The sequence below is a fragment of the Arachis ipaensis genome, chromosome B6, assembly GCF_059453495.1.
Source record: "Arachis ipaensis isolate K30076 ecotype BB chromosome B6, ASM5945349v1, whole genome shotgun sequence".
Taxonomy (NCBI): domain Eukaryota; kingdom Viridiplantae; phylum Streptophyta; class Magnoliopsida; order Fabales; family Fabaceae; genus Arachis; species Arachis ipaensis.
This window is the reverse complement of record NC_142441.1, coordinates 29,463,840-29,469,839: the sequence shown is the minus strand read 5'-3', so window position 1 is coordinate 29,469,839 and position 6,000 is coordinate 29,463,840. Positions and strand designations below refer to the sequence as shown.

At 38.7% G+C, this 6,000-nt stretch overlaps 1 non-coding gene across 1 annotated transcript; it reads right to left on the bottom strand.

Moving 5' to 3' along the window:
- Positions 1 to 3,533: 3,533 nt before the first annotated feature.
- On the bottom strand, positions 3,534 to 3,637 carry LOC148555008 (small nucleolar RNA R71). Its single transcript, XR_015887992.1, has one exon. It is a non-coding gene; the product is annotated as a small nucleolar RNA R71 (small nucleolar RNA).
- Between the last annotated feature and the right edge of the window lie 2,363 nt (positions 3,638 to 6,000).

Below are 6,000 nucleotides of genomic sequence, written 5' to 3'. Positions count from 1 at the left end.
ATAGGAGACTGATGAGCGGATAATTTATACGCTTTTTGGCATTGCTTTCACATAGTTTTTAGTATGTTTTAGTTAATTTTTATTATATTTTTATTAGTTTTATTTAAAAATCACATTTATGGACTTTACTATGAGTTTGTGTGTTTTTCTGTGATTACAGGTATATTCTGGCTGAAATTGAGGGACCTGAGCAAAAATCTGATTCAGAGGTTGAAAAAGGACTACAGATGTTGTTGGATTCTGACCTCCCTGCACTCGAAATGGATTTTCTGGAGCTATAGAATCCCAATTGGTGCGCTCTCAATTGCGTTGGAAAGTAGAAATCTTGGGCTTTCCAGAAATGTATAATAGTTCATACTTTACCCGAGTTTTGATAACGCAAGCTGGCATTTAAACGCCAACTTTCTACCTTATTCTGGCATTAAACGCCAGAACTGGCATAAAAGCTAGAGTTAAATGCCCAAACTGGCACCAGAGCTGGCGTTTAACTCCAAGAAAAGTCTCTACATGTGAACGCTTCAATGCTCAGCCTAAGCATACACCAAGTGGACCCCAGAAGTGGATTTCTGCATCATTTACTCATTTCTGTAAGCCCTAGGCTACTAGTTCATTATAAATAGGACCTTTTACTATTGTATTTTTATCTCTAGAACACATTATGTAACTTTTATGTTCTGAGACCTCCATAGGAGGCTGGCCCCTCGGCCATGTCTACCCTATTTTCACTTATGTATTTTCAACGGTAGAGTTTCTACACCACATAGATTAAGGTGTGGAGCTCTACTGTTCCTCATGGACTAATACAAAGTACTATTGTTCTTCTATTCAATTCAAGATTATTCTTATTATAAGATATCCATTCGCACTTCAACATGATGAATGTGATGATTATGTAACACTCATCACCATTTTCACTTATGAACGCATGCCTGACAACCACTTCCGTTCCACATGAAAACGAGCTTGAATGCATATCTGTTGGGTTTCTAATCTAAGATTAGAATCTTCGTGGTATAAGCTAGAATCAATTGGCAGCATTCTTGAGATCTGGAAAGTCTAAACCTTGTCTGTGGTATTTCGAGTAGGATCTGGGATGGGATGACTGTGACGAGCTTCAAACTTGCGAGTGTTGGGCGTAGTGACAGACGCAAAAGGATCAATGGATCCTATTCCAACATGAGTGAGAACCGACAGATGATTAGCCGTGCGGTGACAGCACATTTAGACCATTTTCACTGAGAGGATGGACGGTAGCCATTGACAACGGTGATCCCCCAACATACATCTTGCCATGGAAGGGAGTATAAATGATTGGAGTGAAGGCAATAGAAAAGCAGAAGTTCAGAAGGAACAAAGCATCTTCATACGCTTATCTGAAATCTCACCAATGAATTACATAGGTACTTCTATCTTATTTTCTATTTTAATTATATTTTAATTATCAAGCTCATAACCATTTAAATCCGCCTGACTGAGATTTACAAGGATGACCATAGCTTGCTTCAAGCCGACAATCTCCGTGGGATCGACCCTTACTCACGTAAGGTATTACTTGGACGACCCAGTGCACTTGCTGGTCAGCTGCACGGAGTTGTGTGAAAAGTGTGCGATCACGATTTTGTGTACCAAATTTTTGGCACCGTTGCCGGGGATTGTTCGAGTTTGGACAACTGACGGTTCATCTTGTTGCTCAGATTAGGTAATTTTTTTTTTATTTTAAGCTTTTATTTTTTTATTTTTGAAATTTTTTTCAGAATTTTTAAGAATGAATTCTAGAGTTTCTTGATGATCTGTTGAAGTCTGGCTGGCTGTAAAGCCATGTCTAATCTTTTGGACCGAGGTTTCAACTTTTCATCACAAGAGCTTGTTGATTTTCATAAATCTTGCTGTTGAATGTAATGGTCTGCTAAAGCTTGGCTGGCCATTGGTCATGTCTAGTGTTTTGGACCGAAGCTTTCACTGAAAGCTTGGCTGGCTAGTAAGCCATGTCTAATTCCTGGACCGGAGTTTTAGACTAACATTGCATGATTCCTGGAATTCTCATTAAGAATTTTGAATTCCTTATTTTTCTTTTCCAAATAATTGTCGAAAAAAAGTACAAAAAAATTTAATAAAATCATAAGAACCAAAAAAATTTTGTGTTTCTTGTTTGAGTCTAGTGTCTATTTTTAAGTTTGGTGTCCTGCATATTTTTAATTTTCTTGCATTTTTTGAATATATGCATTATGTTCTTCATTGATCTTCAAGTTGTTCTTGATGATTTGCTTGGGTCTGATCTTTAAATTCTCTTGTTTTGTGTCTTTTGTTGTTTTTCATGTGCATTCTCAATTTTGTTAGTGTCTCTAATATGAAAATTTCTAAGTTTGGTGTCTTGTATGTCTTTCTTTTCTTAAAAATTTTCAATAATATGTTCTTGACATTCATCATGATCCTTATAGTGTCTTTGCATGCATTCCTTGTTTTAGAAAATTTCAAGTTGTTACTTGCCTATTAAGAAAGGATCAATCCTTAAATTTTAAAATCATATCTTTTAGTTTCTTGTTACTCAAGTAATCAACTTTAATTTCAAAATCAAATCATTTTAAATTATTTTTCAATCATATCTTCCCAATCATATCTTCTCAACCACATCTTTTTCAAAAAAATTTTCAATCATATCTTTTTGATTGCTAATTTCAAAATCTCTTTCAAAATCACCTAACCACTTTCTCACTTTTAATTTTCAAAAATCATCAACCACTTTTTCAAAATCCCTTTTAATTAATTTAAACTTTTTTAATTTTGTTTTCGAAAATTCTTCTCCGTCCTCACCTTTTTCTATTTAAGACTAACACTCCCCCTCTTTTAGCAATTTGGACTCACTCCCTCTCTATAAGTTCGAATTCTCCTCTCTACCTCATCCTTCTATTCTTCCTTTCCTCTGACACCTTAAGGAATCTCTATACTGTGACATAGAGGATTCCATACTTTCTTGTTCTCTTCTCTTTCATATGAGCAGGAACAAGAACAAAGGCATTCTTGTTGAAACTGATCCTGAACCTGAAAGGACCTTGAAGAGGAAGCTAAGAGAAGCTAAAGCACAACTCTCTGGAGAGGACCTAACAGAAATTTTCGAAAAAGAAGAAGACATGGCAGCCGAAAATAACAACAATGCCAACAATGCAAAGAAGATGCTTGGTGACTTCACTGCACCCTCTTCTGACCTCTGTGGAAGGAGCATCTCAATTCCTGCAATTGGAGCAAACAACTTTGAGCTTAAGCCTCAATTAGTTTCTCTGATGCAGCAGAATTGCGAGTATCATGGACTTCCATTGGAAGATCCTCATCAGTTCTTAGCTAAATTCTTGTAAATCTGTGACACTGTTAAGACCAATGGAGTTGACCCTGAGGTCTACAGACTTATGCTTTTCCCCTTTGTTGTAAGAGACAGAGCTAGGACATGGTTGGATTCACAACCTAAGAAAATCCTGAACTCTTGGGAAAAGCTGGTCAATGCCTTCTTGGCAAAATTCTTTCCACCTTAAAAATTGAGTAAGCTTAGAGTGGAAGTCCAGACCTTCAGACAGAAGGAAGGCGAATCCCTCTATGAAGCTTGGGAAAGATACAAGCAATTGATCAGAAGGTGTCCTTCTGGCATGCTTTCAGAATGGAGCATCATATGCATATTCTATGATGGTCTGTCTGAACTGTCCAAGATGTCATTGGACAACTCTGCTGGTGGATCTCTTTATCTGAAGAAGACGCCTGAAGAAGCACAGGAACTCATTGAAATGGTTGCAAATAACCAGTTCATGTACACTTCTGAAAGAAATCCTGTGAATAATGGGACAACTCAGAAGAAAGGAGTTCTTGAGGTTGATACTCTGAATGCCATATTGGCTCAGAACAAAATATTGACTTAGCAAGTCAATATGATTTTTCAGAGTCTGTCTAAAATGCAAGCTGCATCAGGCAGTACTAAGGAGGCTTCCTCTGAAGAAGAAGCTTATGATCCTGAGAATCCTGCAATGGCAAAGGTGAGTTACATGGGAGAACCCTATAAAAACACCTATAATTCTTCATGGAGAAATCATCCAAATCTCTCATGGAAGGATCAACAGAAGCCTCAACAAGGCTTCAACAACAATAATGGTGGAAGAAATAAGTTTAGCAATAGCAAACCTTTTCCATCATCTTCTCAACAACACACAGAGAATTCTAAGCAGAGCCACTCTGACTTAGTAACTGTAGTCTCTGATCTATCTAAAATCACACTAAGTTTCATGACTAAAACAAGGTCCTCCATTAGAAATTTGGAGGCACAGGTGGGTCAGCTAAGTAAGCAAGTTACTGAACTCCCCCTTAGTTCTCTCCCAAGCAATACAGAAGAGAATCCCAAGAGAGAGTGCAAGGCCATAAACACATCCCTCATGGCCGAATGAATAGAGGAGGGAAAGGCAGTGATTTCCACTGAGGAAGACCTCAATGGACGTCCACTGGCCTCCAAGGAGTTCTCTAATGAGGAACCAAAAGAATCTGAGGCTCATATAGAGACCATAGAGATTCCACTGAACCTACTTCTGCCATTCATGAGCTCTGATGAGTATTCTTCCTCTGAAGAGGATGAAGATATTGCTGAAGAACAAGTTGCTAAGTACCTTGGAGCAATCATGAAGCTAAATGCCAAGTTATTTGGTAATGAGACTTGGGAGAATGAACCTTCATTACTCATCAATGAACTGAATGATCCGGTTCAACTGAAATTACCTCAGAAGAGACAGGATCCTGGAAAGTTCTCAATACCTTGTACCATAGGCACCATGACCTTTGAGAAGGCTCTGTGTGACCTGGGGTCAAGTATAAACCTCATGCCCCTCTCTGTAATGGAGAAACTAGAGATCCTTGAGGTTCAAGTTGCAAGAATCTCACTAGAGATAGCAGATAATTCAAGGAAACAGGCTTATGGACTTGTAAAGGATGTCTTGGTAAAGGTTGAAGGCCTTTACATCCCTGCTGACTTCATAATCCTAGACACTGGAAAGAATATGGATGAATCCATCATCCGTGGCAGACCCTTCCTAGCCACAGCAAAAGCTGTGATTGATGTTGACAGAGAAGAGTTGATCCTTCAAGTGAATGAGGACTACCTTGTGTTTAAGGCTCAAGGATCTCCCTTTGTAACCATGGAGAGGAAGCATGAAAAGATTCTCTCAATACAGAGCCAAACAGAGCCCCCACTTTCAAACTCTAAGTTTGGTGTTGGGAGGCCATCATCATGCTCTGAGTATCTGTGAGGCTCCATAAAAGCCCACTGTCAAGTTATTGACATTAAAGAAGCGCTTGTTGGGAGGCAACCCAATCTTTACTTATCTATGTTAAATTTCTATTTTCTATTGTTATTTTATATTTTCTTTAGGTTGATGATCATGTGAAGTCAAAAAAACAACTGAAAAATAAAAAACAGAATGAAAAATAGCATTGAAAACAGCACACTCTGGAGGATGAGCTTACTGGCGTTTAAACGCCAGTGATAAACCACTATTTTATGATTTATATTGTGTTTAATTGTGTGGTTTTATCATGATCCTTACCCACTTATTCATTAAATTAGCATGCATTTAGATTTCCTTCCTGAATTTATTACATGTTTGAAAACTGCTTCCTAGAGACTTTAATTATTTATTTTTAATTCTCCTTTATTCCATTCGATGCCGTGATCTGTGTGTTGAGTGTTTCAGACTTTACAGGGCATAAATGAGTTGGAGATTGGAAAGGAAGGTAGCAAAAATAGAAGGAACACAAGAATTTGAGGAGATAACCAGCGAGAAGCGACGCGGTCACATGGCTCACGCGACCGCGCGAAGGAGAGCAAATCGCAGTCACGCAGCCGCATGGCTCACGCGGCCGCGCGGATTGGAAAAGCTCAGATGACGCGGTAGCGTGGACGACGCGAATGCGTGGCAAGGAAAAACGTGAATGACGCGTCCGCATGGATGACGCGATCGCGTGACATGTGCGATC